The sequence below is a fragment of the Lathyrus oleraceus genome, chromosome 6 (assembly GCF_024323335.1).
Source record: "Lathyrus oleraceus cultivar Zhongwan6 chromosome 6, CAAS_Psat_ZW6_1.0, whole genome shotgun sequence".
Lineage (NCBI taxonomy): Eukaryota > Viridiplantae > Streptophyta > Magnoliopsida > Fabales > Fabaceae > Lathyrus > Lathyrus oleraceus.
Genome location: NC_066584.1, coordinates 440992022 through 441009837, shown reverse-complemented (window position 1 = coordinate 441009837; position 17816 = coordinate 440992022).

Here is a 17816-nt window from a genome sequence, read left to right as displayed (position 1 = left end):
CTTTCGAAGAGATGGACAATTGTGACCAATTATGCATTTCATGTTAAATCTTGATACACAAGCAATTGCCTTTCAAACCACACATCCAAACCATTCCATTATCATTTCATCTTGTATTTGCATTAGCTTTTGGGCCTCACATGCGCCTGTACAGGCCCATGCATGGAGGACCCAATATCATGCACACGACTTTGCTCACCCTTGCCTTGCACTTTCATCTATAAATAGAATGCATTACTTCATTGAATTGGTAACCTAGGGGCGCCTGAATCCCTGCTGGAATCATTTCCCAACCTCTCACCAAAGGAATTTGAATTTTCATTTCTCTTTTTCAAGTTTGATTTTCAACAACATCAGTTGAATTTCAATACTAATTCCTAAGCCTAGCACTCATATCATACATCAAGATCAAGCTGCAAGCAAAGGATTGGTTGGATTGTGTTCATCAAAGCTGCACTTCAAAGGTTTGCAGCTCAATTGTTTTGCTTCGAATCTCACTGAATATTGTGCATTGCTTGTGTTAGTTTGGTTTTCTGAAGTCCTCATGTGGGAGGCAAGCCAATGTTGGCTTTAATTTCATGAATTGTTGTTCTGCAGATTGAACACCTAGTTTTTCAACCTCAGATTTCTCCTTCCATAGGGATCTTGAGTGAAAACTAAGGTTACAGGGGTGATGTACATCACCCCAGCTTTAATTTGGTATAAGGATCGCGTGTTTTAGTTGAGGTTGCAAAACCTGCAACTGGTGGCCGGATTTGGCCTTCTCACTGGAGAAAACGGTGGTTTCCACCACCGTCCCCACGTGGGAGTCCCTTGGCCCTTGGATCCATTAGTCACGATATAATCCTAGCCTTTGTTATGTTTGACTTCATTTAATTCATGGTATCACGCGCTTGACTTATGTACATGGTAAGCGCGCGCCTCTGATCCATTGATGATGTCCACGTCAATTAATGAGATGGATCTGAGTGCTGTGGATTTTTCTCTTTTATTAATTTCTGTTTTATTTTCTTTAAATCCATTTATTTTCAAAAATTCATAACTTCTTTATTTGGAATCACAAAAACATGAGACCAATTGCAAAAAATTTCTCTTAAATTCTAGTTTCATAATCTGATTTATAAATATTTTTGTGATTCCATTTAATATTTTTTGTGAATTATTTTGTTTTTGATTGTTTTTAATTCATTTAAAATACTTTTAGATATTAAAAAATGCCAAAAATATTTTCTTAACATGTATGAATAATGATAAGTCTATGAAAAATATTCTCATCAATTTCTTAATTGATTTGAGATTTATTTGAGATTTTAGTTCATATATGTTTTTTTTTCTCCATTTTTAATTGTTTAAAGTTAGTTTCTGTTTTCAAAAAATGTTGAGAAAATTTGTCAAACCTTGTTTGACCATGTTAGACGTATGATGATCCAATTGGGCTTATCCAAGTTGATTTGAATTGGATTTGAAGTTTGACCTTATTTTGTTCATTTTATTTTATGTATTATTTTAATTCCAAAGAATACCAAAAATACGTTTGACATTTCTTGACTTCTAATCTTCATTTCACTTCTATTTACCATTGGTTGATGATGATTCCATTCACGTTTGACCATTTTGTTTTGGTTATGTTATTTGATTTCTCATTTTGGTCCATTTCATTTCCATCTTCATCTTCTTCTTTTTCTTTTGACCAATGAGTTAATGATTTGTGGTTAGCCTTGACATATGAGAGGCTTAACCTTCTTTGATCCAAATCAAATTCAACTTGATCAAAGATCAAGTGAATTGCTTTGTGTCCAAGATAGGTTGCTTCTTGGTCAAGCAAAGAACCTGAAATCCATACAAGGTCATTCTTCTTTTCTTTTGGCATGACAAGTTGTAGGAGCTTGGCTTACTAGTCATGATCTCTAACTTGTGTTTATTTTCCTATAGTTTTATTGACCGGCCTCCGATAGGTGTGACTACTACATTAGTACACTTACGATTGCTTAACATAGCGCTAAATTGCCTTATGGCACACTAACACTAACTACTAATTACTAACCTTTAATTCAAGAATTTAATTCTTGCAATTTACTTTAATACAATTTAATTTCTTCCTCATTTATTCATATTGTCTTTTCCCTTTGCTCATTTAAGCTCATGTTTATGTTTATGCCATTTACCTTTTGCTCACTTGAGCACATTATTGTGTAAATATATTATTGCCTTGTGCTTGTTTTGTCTTTGTTTGTGTTAACCCAATGCAAAAAGGAGAAAGGACTTAGAATTAGGACCTCACCTATGCTTATTGGAGTTTCAAGAGCAACTAGGCCTCATGCCTTTAGAATGCTAAAATTGATTGAAGAGCAACTAGGCCTTATGCCTTTAGAATGCTTAATCTTGAAGTTGACTTGAAAGGACCCCTAATCTAAACTCTCTCTTTGTCCATTTCTTATTGCATTGTGAACTTTTTGATTGTTTGTTCTTGTGTGATAGGGATCCCAAACTTGAGCTAGTTAAAGGGACCATTATCATGAGCATCCAAGTTAAGAGAAAGACAAGCCTAATTGGAAGATCCTAGGAACTTGATTGAATATTTGATTGATTGCTTGAGTTAATTGCTAAGTCCAAAGGAAAGGAGCAACTTGGATCATCTTTATGATCTCATGAAAGGAACTCCAAGGGTTTTATTCTCTTCTCTCATCTTTGCATGTTTAGGACTCGCCCTTCTCTTCTTCTCTCCACTCTAACCCAAGCCAAACTCATTTTGTGCAAACATTAACATTGTTTTCAAAACTAGAAACCTAGGCATTATGCCTTTGATTTTTTTTCAAACTATTTTCATTAATACTTATTTTGAATTGAATCTTAAGTCAACTTTGACTTTATTTTGTGAATACTTCTAATTTGTAAATACAACTCATTCAAGTTTGTTTTTGTGGTTCCAATGACCACTTTTGTTAAAACTTTTCATGAACATTAGCTATTAGGTTTGAGTTATCATAGTGGTTGATGTAAGCCTCACCTTATCCTTAGTGATTGGACTATAAGTCTTCCATACTTATTATAGAGAGGATCCCTCACTAGTATGTTGAAGCTCTCCTCACATGGTGGATTGTTGGTTTAGGTTGAGTTTTCTCCCTTTGATAATAAAAGATCTTAAGGCTTTTGACAAACCAATTCACCAACTTATTTTGAGATTTTTACCCCAAACTACGAGGTTTTGATCCTACCTTTGTGATTAGGGGTGTTCAAAACCAAACCAACCCAATAGAAAACCGCAAACCAAACCAAACCAAACCGAAACCGCAAAAAACCGCATTTGGTTCGGATGCGTTTGGGTCATTTTTTAACAAAACTGCACGGTTTGGTTTGGTTTGCGGTTTGTATTTTGCAAACCGAACTAAACCAAACCAAACCGCATTATGTTACCATCTAAACTTCACTTATCCCACATCCAATCCAAAACTCAAACCTAGTATCTCTTAACCTTACAATTACAAACGATTTTCTCTTACGCACACTTAGGGTTTCAATTTCAACCTTCTTAAATCTCTCCTAGTAGTACCGCAAATTCTTTTCGTTTTCTTTGTCATGTACATTTCACATTTTCTACTCGAATATGTCCTATCTTATGTTCTTTCTTTTTCATATTTTCTATTATTGTTGTATCTTTTAATTACATTTTTATCGCACATTTCTTCTCAATCTCGCATCTCTTATTTTTTTTTCATCTTCTCTAATCTCTCTTCTCATATGTTTTTTTATGTTTTATTATAACGTTTTTGATATTATTTTATGCTACTATTTTATATATATTTTTTATTCCACTTTTTTCTAATCTAATTTTTTGTATATTGAATGAGAAGTTTTTCTCTAAATATGATGAGTTTTGATGTTATTTACTAATTTATGAATGACTAAACACAAAGTTATGTTGTTCTCTATAGGTGTATGTATGGCTAAATAAAAATATTGTAAAAAACCAAACCAACCGAACCAATCCAAACTGCATTGATTTGGTTTGGTTTCTAAAAGTCAACCGAATCAAATCGAACCGCATGCTTTTTTCTCTTGCGATTCGGATGATTTTTATTGTCAAAACCGCCCAAACTGCACCGCGAACACCCCTATTTGTGATGATACGTAGGCAATGGGTTCATCCATTCAAACAACAAAATTGTAAATAATTTGTATATTCTTTTCTCATCTCCCCAATCATGTTTGCACAAATATTTTCACAAATACCAACCTACCATACAACATTTGCAAAAAGGGCTCCCTTAGAGTACTAAGGATGTTTTGGGTGCTTAAAACCTTCCCATTGCATGACCAATCCCCTGACCAAGATCTCTAACATTTTTATTAGTTTTTGATTTGATAAAACTTCTCGGTTTTTGTTCGCTTTATAACCTTTCCTTTGGATAAATAGAAGTACGGTGGCGACTCGAATTGTATGATTTACTTATGATTTAGTCAATAAATCTAAAGGTAATGAATACCCCACTACACATAACATGAAGGATCTTAGGGTCAAAATTAGGGTTTTACAACTGCCCGTATTTAAGGACATTCTAACTGAGGAGGAGAAGGTTAAAATCTTCGTATCGACTGAGTAGAATAGGGTTAAATAACAACATATAGAAACAAGTTTTGGTCCCTAAGAGACCTCACGACGCATATGATATGAATGTGAAAAATAGACTCTCTGTGGGGAAATATTGCCACAAAGGAAAAGAAATTAGAGAAATTGAAGGTTCGCAGAAGTATAATGCATTCCATAAGGAAAAACTCACTGGGAGACAAAGAATCTGGGGAAAAAGGTTTATGCCTAGGCCAGACTACGACTTAAAAACTGCCGGGGGACTGTAGCGGGGTATTCGTTACCTTTAGATTTATTGACTAAATCAAAAGTAAATCATACAATTCGAGTCGCCACCGCACTTCTATTTATCCAAAGGAAAGGTTAGAAAGCAAACAAATACCGAGAAGTTTTATCAAATCGAAAACTAATAAAAATGTCAGAGATCTGGGTAAGGGGGTTGGTTATGCAATGGGATGATTTGAAGCACCCAAGACATCCTTAGTACTCTAAGGGAGCCCTTTTTACAAATGTTGTAAGGTAGGTTGGTATTTGTGAAAATATTTGTGCAAACATGATTGAGGGGATGAGAAAAAAATATACAAGTTATTTACAATTTTGTGTTTGAATGGATAAACCCATTGCCTACGTACCATCATAAAAAGGTAGGATCAAAACCTCGTAGTTCGGGGTAAAACTCTCAAAAAAAGAAGTTGGTGAATTGATTGGTCAAAAGCCTTAAGGTCTTTTGTTATCAAAGGGAGAAAACTCAACCTAAAACCACAAATCCACCATGTGAGGAGAGCTTCAACATGCTAGTGAGGGGTTAACCCTATAATAAGCATGGAAGTCTTATAGTCCGTCACTAAGGATACAGGTGAGTATTATATCAACCTCTAGGATAACTCAAACCTAAGAGCCAATGTTTATGAAAAGCTTTAACACAAATGGTCATTGGAACCATAAAAAAAACAATTGATTGAGTTGTATTTACAAATGAAAAGTATTCATAAAATAAGGTCAAAGTTAACTTAAGATTCAATTCAAAATAAGTATTATGAAAAGAGTTTGAAAAATCAAAGGCATAGTGCCTAGGTTTCTAATTTTGAAAGCAATGTTAATGTTTGCACAAAAGTTTGGCTTGGGTTAGAGTGGAGAGAAGAAGAGAAGGGCTAGATCCTAAACATGCAAAGATGAGGGAAGAGAAATAAAGATGATAAAGTTGCTCTGTTTCCTTTGGAATTAGCAAGCAATAAGCAAATTACTCAAGCAATCAAGAAAATATCAATCAAGCTCCTAGGAATCTTCCAATTGGCTTTTGTATCTCTTGTCTTGGATGTCCATGACAATGGTTCTTCTAATTGGCTCAAATTTGGGATCCCTAGCACACAAGAACACACAAATCAAAAAGTTCCACAATGCAATAGAAAGAATGGACAAGAGTGAGTTTAGAATTAGGGGTCCTTTCAATGTTATCTTCAAGATTAAGCATTCTAAAGGCATTAGGCCTAGTTGCTCTTTGACAATTTAATCATTCTAAAGGCATGAGGCCTAGTTGCTCTTAAAACTCCATTAGCATAGGTAAGGTCCTAAATCTAAGTCCTTTCTCTAGTTGCATTGGGTTCACACAATCAAAACAAAACAAACACAATGATATATACACAATAATATGCTCAAGTGAGCAAAAGGCAAATTGCATTAACATAAACATGAGCTCAAGTGAGGAAAGGGCAAAGGAAAATGAATTAATGTGCAAGAAATTAAATTCATTAAAGTAAATTACAAAAATTAAATGCTTGAATTAAAAGTTAGTAATTAGTAGTTAGTGTTAGTGTGCCATAAGGCAATTTAGCGCTATGTTAAGCAATCGTAAGTGGACTAATGTAGTAGTCACACCTATCTAAGGTCGGTCAATAAAACTATAGGCAACAAACACAAGTTAGAGACCATGACTAGTAAGCCAAGCTCCTACAACTTGCCATGCCAAAAGAAAAGAAGAATGATCTTTTATGGATTTAGGTTTTTTGCTTGACCAAGAAGCAACATATCTCTAATGCAAGGCAATTCACTTGATCTTTGATCAAGATGAATTTGATTTGGATCAAAGAAGGTTACGCCTCTCATATGTCAAGGCTAACCACCAATCATTAACTCATTGATCAAAAAGAAAAAAGAAGACGAAGAAGAAGAAATGGAATGTACATAATTGAAATTCAAATGACATAAGCAAAACACATTGACCAAATATGAGTGGAATCAACATCAATCAATGGTAAACAGAAGTGAGATGAAGCTTAGAAGTCAAGAAACAAAAAAATATTTTTGGTAATTTTTGGAATTAAAATAATACTTGAATTAAAATAAACAAATAAAGGTCAAACTTCAAATCCAATTCAAATCAACTTGGTAAAGTCCAATTGTATCATCCTAAGTTCAACATGGTCAAACAAGGTTTGACAAATTTTTTCATCATTTTTTGAAAACAGAAACTAATTTTAAACAATTAAAAATGAAGAAAATATAACATTATTGAACTAAAATCTCAAATAAATCTCAAATCAATTAAGAAATTAATGAAAATGTTTTTCATAGATTCATCATCATTGAAAGATGTTAAGAAAATATTTTTGGCATTTTTGAATATTGGAAACTATTTTAAATGAATTAAAAATAACCAGAAAAGAGAAAATTCACAAAAAATATTAAATGGGATCATAAATAATATTAAAATTCATTTTCAGAAACTAGAATTTAAAAGGGAAATAATGCAATTGGTCCCATATTTTTATGATTAAAAATGAAGAAGTTAGGAATTTTTGAAATAAAATGAAACAAAAGGAAATTAAATCAGAAATTAAAAAATGAGAAAAATCCTCAGCGCTTGGATCATCACTCATTAATTGACGTGGCTGACCAGAAGGCTAGGAGATGCGCGCGCATGGTGAACCAAAGTCAGCAGCGAAACACATGGATTAAATGAAAGTCAAAATAACACACATCCAAGATTAGATCCCAAGGTCCAGATCCAAGGGTCAGGAACTCAGCCACGTGGGGACGGTGGTGGAAACCACCGTCTTCTCCGGCGAGCCTCACCGTTCCGGCCAAAAATTACAGGTTCACAAGTCTTCACCAAAATGCACGATCTATATATCTCTAGAAAGTTTGGGTGATGTACATCACCCCTGTACCATTGGTTTCCACTCAAGATCACTATAGGAAGAGAAATCTGAGATGGAAATTTGTGGTGTTCAAACTGAACTTGATCAATTCATGAAATTAAATGCACAGATCAATTGCCTCTCATATATGTTATTTTTTCTCCATTTTTAATTGTTTAAAGTTAGTTTCTGTTTTCAAAAAATGTTGAGAAAATTTGTCAAACCTTGTTTGACCATGTTAGACGTATGATGATCCAATTGGGCTTATCCAAGTTGATTTGAATTGGATTTGAAGTTTGACCTTATTTTGTTCATTTTATTTTATGTATTATTTTAATTCCAAAGAATACCAAAAATACGTTTGACATTTCTTGACTTCTAATCTTCATTTCACTTCTATTTACCATTGGTTGATGATGATTCCATTCACGTTTGACCATTTTGTTTTGGTTATGTTATTTGATTTCTCATTTTGGTCCATTTCATTTCCATCTTCATCTTCTTCTTTTTCTTTTGACCAATGAGTTAATGATTTGTGGTTAGCCTTGACATATGAGAGGCTTAACCTTCTTTGATCCAAATCAAATTCAACTTGATCAAAGATCAAGTGAATTGCTTTGTGTCCAAGATAGGTTGCTTCTTGGTCAAGCAAAGAACCTGAAATCCATACAAGGTCATTCTTCTTTTCTTTTGGCATGACAAGTTGTAGGAGCTTGGCTTACTAGTCATGATCTCTAACTTGTGTTTATTTTCCTATAGTTTTATTGACCGGCCTCCGATAGGTGTGACTACTACATTAGTACACTTACGATTGCTTAACATAGCGCTAAATTGCCTTATGGCACACTAACACTAACTACTAATTACTAACCTTTAATTCAAGAATTTAATTCTTGCAATTTACTTTAATACAATTTAATTTCTTCCTCATTTATTCATATTGTCTTTTCCCTTTGCTCATTTAAGCTCATGTTTATGTTTATGCCATTTACCTTTTGCTCACTTGAGCACATTATTGTGTAAATATATTATTGCCTTGTGCTTGTTTTGTCTTTGTTTGTGTTAACCCAATGCAAAAAGGAGAAAGGACTTAGAATTAGGACCTCACCTATGCTTATTGGAGTTTCAAGAGCAACTAGGCCTCATGCCTTTAGAATGCTAAAATTGATTGAAGAGCAACTAGGCCTTATGCCTTTAGAATGCTTAATCTTGAAGTTGACTTGAAAGGACCCCTAATCTAAACTCTCTCTTTGTCCATTTCTTATTGCATTGTGAACTTTTTGATTGTTTGTTCTTGTGTGATAGGGATCCCAAACTTGAGCTAGTTAAAGGGACCATTATCATGAGCATCCAAGTTAAGAGAAAGACAAGCCTAATTGGAAGATCCTAGGAACTTGATTGAATATTTGATTGATTGCTTGAGTTAATTGCTAAGTCCAAAGGAAAGGAGCAACTTGGATCATCTTTATGATCTCATGAAAGGAACTCCAAGGGTTTTATTCTCTTCTCTCATCTTTGCATGTTTAGGACTCGCCCTTCTCTTCTTCTCTCCACTCTAACCCAAGCCAAACTCATTTTGTGCAAACATTAACATTGTTTTCAAAACTAGAAACCTAGGCATTATGCCTTTGATTTTTTTTCAAACTATTTTCATTAATACTTATTTTGAATTGAATCTTAAGTCAACTTTGACTTTATTTTGTGAATACTTCTAATTTGTAAATACAACTCATTCAAGTTTGTTTTTGTGGTTCCAATGACCACTTTTGTTAAAACTTTTCATGAACATTAGCTATTAGGTTTGAGTTATCATAGTGGTTGATGTAAGCCTCACCTTATCCTTAGTGATTGGACTATAAGTCTTCCATACTTATTATAGAGAGGATCCCTCACTAGTATGTTGAAGCTCTCCTCACATGGTGGATTGTTGGTTTAGGTTGAGTTTTCTCCCTTTGATAATAAAAGATCTTAAGGCTTTTGACAAACCAATTCACCAACTTATTTTGAGATTTTTACCCCAAACTACGAGGTTTTGATCCTACCTTTGTGATTAGGGGTGTTCAAAACCAAACCAACCCAATAGAAAACCGCAAACCAAACCAAACCAAACCGAAACCGCAAAAAACCGCATTTGGTTCGGATGCGTTTGGGTCATTTTTTAACAAAACTGCACGGTTTGGTTTGGTTTGCGGTTTGTATTTTGCAAACCGAACTAAACCAAACCAAACCGCATTATGTTACCATCTAAACTTCACTTATCCCACATCCAATCCAAAACTCAAACCTAGTATCTCTTAACCTTACAATTACAAACGATTTTCTCTTACGCACACTTAGGGTTTCAATTTCAACCTTCTTAAATCTCTCCTAGTAGTACCGCAAATTCTTTTCGTTTTCTTTGTCATGTACATTTCACATTTTCTACTCGAATATGTCCTATCTTATGTTCTTTCTTTTTCATATTTTCTATTATTGTTGTATCTTTTAATTACATTTTTATCGCACATTTCTTCTCAATCTCGCATCTCTTATTTTTTTTTCATCTTCTCTAATCTCTCTTCTCATATGTTTTTTTATGTTTTATTATAACGTTTTTGATATTATTTTATGCTACTATTTTATATATATTTTTTATTCCACTTTTTTCTAATCTAATTTTTTGTATATTGAATGAGAAGTTTTTCTCTAAATATGATGAGTTTTGATGTTATTTACTAATTTATGAATGACTAAACACAAAGTTATGTTGTTCTCTATAGGTGTATGTATGGCTAAATAAAAATATTGTAAAAAACCAAACCAACCGAACCAATCCAAACTGCATTGATTTGGTTTGGTTTCTAAAAGTCAACCGAATCAAATCGAACCGCATGCTTTTTTCTCTTGCGATTCGGATGATTTTTATTGTCAAAACCGCCCAAACTGCACCGCGAACACCCCTATTTGTGATGATACGTAGGCAATGGGTTCATCCATTCAAACAACAAAATTGTAAATAATTTGTATATTCTTTTCTCATCTCCCCAATCATGTTTGCACAAATATTTTCACAAATACCAACCTACCATACAACATTTGCAAAAAGGGCTCCCTTAGAGTACTAAGGATGTTTTGGGTGCTTAAAACCTTCCCATTGCATGACCAATCCCCTGACCAAGATCTCTAACATTTTTATTAGTTTTTGATTTGATAAAACTTCTCGGTTTTTGTTCGCTTTATAACCTTTCCTTTGGATAAATAGAAGTACGGTGGCGACTCGAATTGTATGATTTACTTATGATTTAGTCAATAAATCTAAAGGTAATGAATACCCCACTACACATAACATGAAGGATCTTAGGGTCAAAATTAGGGTTTTACAACTGCCCGTATTTAAGGACATTCTAACTGAGGAGGAGAAGGTTAAAATCTTCGTATCGACTGAGTAGAATAGGGTTAAATAACAACATATAGAAACAAGTTTTGGTCCCTAAGAGACCTCACGACGCATATGATATGAATGTGAAAAATAGACTCTCTGTGGGGAAATATTGCCACAAAGGAAAAGAAATTAGAGAAATTGAAGGTTCGCAGAAGTATAATGCATTCCATAAGGAAAAACTCACTGGGAGACAAAGAATCTGGGGAAAAAGGTTTATGCCTAGGCCAGACTACGACTTAAAAACTGCCGGGGGACTGTAGCGGGGTATTCGTTACCTTTAGATTTATTGACTAAATCAAAAGTAAATCATACAATTCGAGTCGCCACCGCACTTCTATTTATCCAAAGGAAAGGTTAGAAAGCAAACAAATACCGAGAAGTTTTATCAAATCGAAAACTAATAAAAATGTCAGAGATCTGGGTAAGGGGGTTGGTTATGCAATGGGATGATTTGAAGCACCCAAGACATCCTTAGTACTCTAAGGGAGCCCTTTTTACAAATGTTGTAAGGTAGGTTGGTATTTGTGAAAATATTTGTGCAAACATGATTGAGGGGATGAGAAAAAAATATACAAGTTATTTACAATTTTGTGTTTGAATGGATAAACCCATTGCCTACGTACCATCATAAAAAGGTAGGATCAAAACCTCGTAGTTCGGGGTAAAACTCTCAAAAAAAGAAGTTGGTGAATTGATTGGTCAAAAGCCTTAAGGTCTTTTGTTATCAAAGGGAGAAAACTCAACCTAAAACCACAAATCCACCATGTGAGGAGAGCTTCAACATGCTAGTGAGGGGTTAACCCTATAATAAGCATGGAAGTCTTATAGTCCGTCACTAAGGATACAGGTGAGTATTATATCAACCTCTAGGATAACTCAAACCTAAGAGCCAATGTTTATGAAAAGCTTTAACACAAATGGTCATTGGAACCATAAAAAAAACAATTGATTGAGTTGTATTTACAAATGAAAAGTATTCATAAAATAAGGTCAAAGTTAACTTAAGATTCAATTCAAAATAAGTATTATGAAAAGAGTTTGAAAAATCAAAGGCATAGTGCCTAGGTTTCTAATTTTGAAAGCAATGTTAATGTTTGCACAAAAGTTTGGCTTGGGTTAGAGTGGAGAGAAGAAGAGAAGGGCTAGATCCTAAACATGCAAAGATGAGGGAAGAGAAATAAAGATGATAAAGTTGCTCTGTTTCCTTTGGAATTAGCAAGCAATAAGCAAATTACTCAAGCAATCAAGAAAATATCAATCAAGCTCCTAGGAATCTTCCAATTGGCTTTTGTATCTCTTGTCTTGGATGTCCATGACAATGGTTCTTCTAATTGGCTCAAATTTGGGATCCCTAGCACACAAGAACACACAAATCAAAAAGTTCCACAATGCAATAGAAAGAATGGACAAGAGTGAGTTTAGAATTAGGGGTCCTTTCAATGTTATCTTCAAGATTAAGCATTCTAAAGGCATTAGGCCTAGTTGCTCTTTGACAATTTAATCATTCTAAAGGCATGAGGCCTAGTTGCTCTTAAAACTCCATTAGCATAGGTAAGGTCCTAAATCTAAGTCCTTTCTCTAGTTGCATTGGGTTCACACAATCAAAACAAAACAAACACAATGATATATACACAATAATATGCTCAAGTGAGCAAAAGGCAAATTGCATTAACATAAACATGAGCTCAAGTGAGGAAAGGGCAAAGGAAAATGAATTAATGTGCAAGAAATTAAATTCATTAAAGTAAATTACAAAAATTAAATGCTTGAATTAAAAGTTAGTAATTAGTAGTTAGTGTTAGTGTGCCATAAGGCAATTTAGCGCTATGTTAAGCAATCGTAAGTGGACTAATGTAGTAGTCACACCTATCTAAGGTCGGTCAATAAAACTATAGGCAACAAACACAAGTTAGAGACCATGACTAGTAAGCCAAGCTCCTACAACTTGCCATGCCAAAAGAAAAGAAGAATGATCTTTTATGGATTTAGGTTTTTTGCTTGACCAAGAAGCAACATATCTCTAATGCAAGGCAATTCACTTGATCTTTGATCAAGATGAATTTGATTTGGATCAAAGAAGGTTACGCCTCTCATATGTCAAGGCTAACCACCAATCATTAACTCATTGATCAAAAAGAAAAAAGAAGACGAAGAAGAAGAAATGGAATGTACATAATTGAAATTCAAATGACATAAGCAAAACACATTGACCAAATATGAGTGGAATCAACATCAATCAATGGTAAACAGAAGTGAGATGAAGCTTAGAAGTCAAGAAACAAAAAAATATTTTTGGTAATTTTTGGAATTAAAATAATACTTGAATTAAAATAAACAAATAAAGGTCAAACTTCAAATCCAATTCAAATCAACTTGGTAAAGTCCAATTGTATCATCCTAAGTTCAACATGGTCAAACAAGGTTTGACAAATTTTTTCATCATTTTTTGAAAACAGAAACTAATTTTAAACAATTAAAAATGAAGAAAATATAACATTATTGAACTAAAATCTCAAATAAATCTCAAATCAATTAAGAAATTAATGAAAATGTTTTTCATAGATTCATCATCATTGAAAGATGTTAAGAAAATATTTTTGGCATTTTTGAATATTGGAAACTATTTTAAATGAATTAAAAATAACCAGAAAAGAGAAAATTCACAAAAAATATTAAATGGGATCATAAATAATATTAAAATTCATTTTCAGAAACTAGAATTTAAAAGGGAAATAATGCAATTGGTCCCATATTTTTATGATTAAAAATGAAGAAGTTAGGAATTTTTGAAATAAAATGAAACAAAAGGAAATTAAATCAGAAATTAAAAAATGAGAAAAATCCTCAGCGCTTGGATCATCACTCATTAATTGACGTGGCTGACCAGAAGGCTAGGAGATGCGCGCGCATGGTGAACCAAAGTCAGCAGCGAAACACATGGATTAAATGAAAGTCAAAATAACACACATCCAAGATTAGATCCCAAGGTCCAGATCCAAGGGTCAGGAACTCAGCCACGTGGGGACGGTGGTGGAAACCACCGTCTTCTCCGGCGAGCCTCACCGTTCCGGCCAAAAATTACAGGTTCACAAGTCTTCACCAAAATGCACGATCTATATATCTCTAGAAAGTTTGGGTGATGTACATCACCCCTGTACCATTGGTTTCCACTCAAGATCACTATAGGAAGAGAAATCTGAGATGGAAATTTGTGGTGTTCAAACTGAACTTGATCAATTCATGAAATTAAATGCACAGATCAATTGCCTCTCATATATGTTATTTTTTCTCCATTTTTAATTGTTTAAAGTTAGTTTCTGTTTTCAAAAAATGTTGAGAAAATTTGTCAAACCTTGTTTGACCATGTTAGACGTATGATGATCCAATTGGGCTTATCCAAGTTGATTTGAATTGGATTTGAAGTTTGACCTTATTTTGTTCATTTTATTTTATGTATTATTTTAATTCCAAAGAATACCAAAAATACGTTTGACATTTCTTGACTTCTAATCTTCATTTCACTTCTATTTACCATTGGTTGATGATGATTCCATTCACGTTTGACCATTTTGTTTTGGTTATGTTATTTGATTTCTCATTTTGGTCCATTTCATTTCCATCTTCATCTTCTTCTTTTTCTTTTGACCAATGAGTTAATGATTTGTGGTTAGCCTTGACATATGAGAGGCTTAACCTTCTTTGATCCAAATCAAATTCAACTTGATCAAAGATCAAGTGAATTGCTTTGTGTCCAAGATAGGTTGCTTCTTGGTCAAGCAAAGAACCTGAAATCCATACAAGGTCATTCTTCTTTTCTTTTGGCATGACAAGTTGTAGGAGCTTGGCTTACTAGTCATGATCTCTAACTTGTGTTTATTTTCCTATAGTTTTATTGACCGGCCTCCGATAGGTGTGACTACTACATTAGTACACTTACGATTGCTTAACATAGCGCTAAATTGCCTTATGGCACACTAACACTAACTACTAATTACTAACCTTTAATTCAAGAATTTAATTCTTGCAATTTACTTTAATACAATTTAATTTCTTCCTCATTTATTCATATTGTCTTTTCCCTTTGCTCATTTAAGCTCATGTTTATGTTTATGCCATTTACCTTTTGCTCACTTGAGCACATTATTGTGTAAATATATTATTGCCTTGTGCTTGTTTTGTCTTTGTTTGTGTTAACCCAATGCAAAAAGGAGAAAGGACTTAGAATTAGGACCTCACCTATGCTTATTGGAGTTTCAAGAGCAACTAGGCCTCATGCCTTTAGAATGCTAAAATTGATTGAAGAGCAACTAGGCCTTATGCCTTTAGAATGCTTAATCTTGAAGTTGACTTGAAAGGACCCCTAATCTAAACTCTCTCTTTGTCCATTTCTTATTGCATTGTGAACTTTTTGATTGTTTGTTCTTGTGTGATAGGGATCCCAAACTTGAGCTAGTTAAAGGGACCATTATCATGAGCATCCAAGTTAAGAGAAAGACAAGCCTAATTGGAAGATCCTAGGAACTTGATTGAATATTTGATTGATTGCTTGAGTTAATTGCTAAGTCCAAAGGAAAGGAGCAACTTGGATCATCTTTATGATCTCATGAAAGGAACTCCAAGGGTTTTATTCTCTTCTCTCATCTTTGCATGTTTAGGACTCGCCCTTCTCTTCTTCTCTCCACTCTAACCCAAGCCAAACTCATTTTGTGCAAACATTAACATTGTTTTCAAAACTAGAAACCTAGGCATTATGCCTTTGATTTTTTTTCAAACTATTTTCATTAATACTTATTTTGAATTGAATCTTAAGTCAACTTTGACTTTATTTTGTGAATACTTCTAATTTGTAAATACAACTCATTCAAGTTTGTTTTTGTGGTTCCAATGACCACTTTTGTTAAAACTTTTCATGAACATTAGCTATTAGGTTTGAGTTATCATAGTGGTTGATGTAAGCCTCACCTTATCCTTAGTGATTGGACTATAAGTCTTCCATACTTATTATAGAGAGGATCCCTCACTAGTATGTTGAAGCTCTCCTCACATGGTGGATTGTTGGTTTAGGTTGAGTTTTCTCCCTTTGATAATAAAAGATCTTAAGGCTTTTGACAAACCAATTCACCAACTTATTTTGAGATTTTTACCCCAAACTACGAGGTTTTGATCCTACCTTTGTGATTAGGGGTGTTCAAAACCAAACCAACCCAATAGAAAACCGCAAACCAAACCAAACCAAACCGAAACCGCAAAAAACCGCATTTGGTTCGGATGCGTTTGGGTCATTTTTTAACAAAACTGCACGGTTTGGTTTGGTTTGCGGTTTGTATTTTGCAAACCGAACTAAACCAAACCAAACCGCATTATGTTACCATCTAAACTTCACTTATCCCACATCCAATCCAAAACTCAAACCTAGTATCTCTTAACCTTACAATTACAAACGATTTTCTCTTACGCACACTTAGGGTTTCAATTTCAACCTTCTTAAATCTCTCCTAGTAGTACCGCAGATTCTTTTCGTTTTCTTTGTCATGTACATTTCACATTTTCTACTCGAATATGTCCTATCTTATGTTCTTTCTTTTTCATATTTTCTATTATTGTTGTATCTTTTAATTACATTTTTATCGCACATTTCTTCTCAATCTCGCATCTCTTATTTTTTTTTCATCTTCTCTAATCTCTCTTCTCATATGTTTTTTTATGTTTTATTATAACGTTTTTGATATTATTTTATGCTACTATTTTATATATATTTTTTATTCCACTTTTTTCTAATCTAATTTTTTGTATATTGAATGAGAAGTTTTTCTCTAAATATGATGAGTTTTGATGTTATTTACTAATTTATGAATGACTAAACACAAAGTTATGTTGTTCTCTATAGGTGTATGTATGGCTAAATAAAAATATTGTAAAAAACCAAACCAACCGAACCAATCCAAACTGCATTGATTTGGTTTGGTTTCTAAAAGTCAACCGAATCAAATCGAACCGCATGCTTTTTTCTCTTGCGATTCGGATGATTTTTATTGTCAAAACCGCCCAAACTGCACCGCGAACACCCCTATTTGTGATGATACGTAGGCAATGGGTTCATCCATTCAAACAACAAAATTGTAAATAATTTGTATATTCTTTTCTCATCTCCCCAATCATGTTTGCACAAATATTTTCACAAATACCAACCTACCATACAACATTTGCAAAAAGGGCTCCCTTAGAGTACTAAGGATGTTTTGGGTGCTTAAAACCTTCCCATTGCATGACCAATCCCCTGACCAAGATCTCTAACATTTTTATTAGTTTTTGATTTGATAAAACTTCTCGGTTTTTGTTCGCTTTATAACCTTTCCTTTGGATAAATAGAAGTACGGTGGCGACTCGAATTGTATGATTTACTTATGATTTAGTCAATAAATCTAAAGGTAATGAATACCCCACTACACATAACATGAAGGATCTTAGGGTCAAAATTAGGGTTTTACAACTGCCCGTATTTAAGGACATTCTAACTGAGGAGGAGAAGGTTAAAATCTTCGTATCGACTGAGTAGAATAGGGTTAAATAACAACATATAGAAACAAGTTTTGGTCCCTAAGAGACCTCACGACGCATATGATATGAATGTGAAAAATAGACTCTCTGTGGGGAAATATTGCCACAAAGGAAA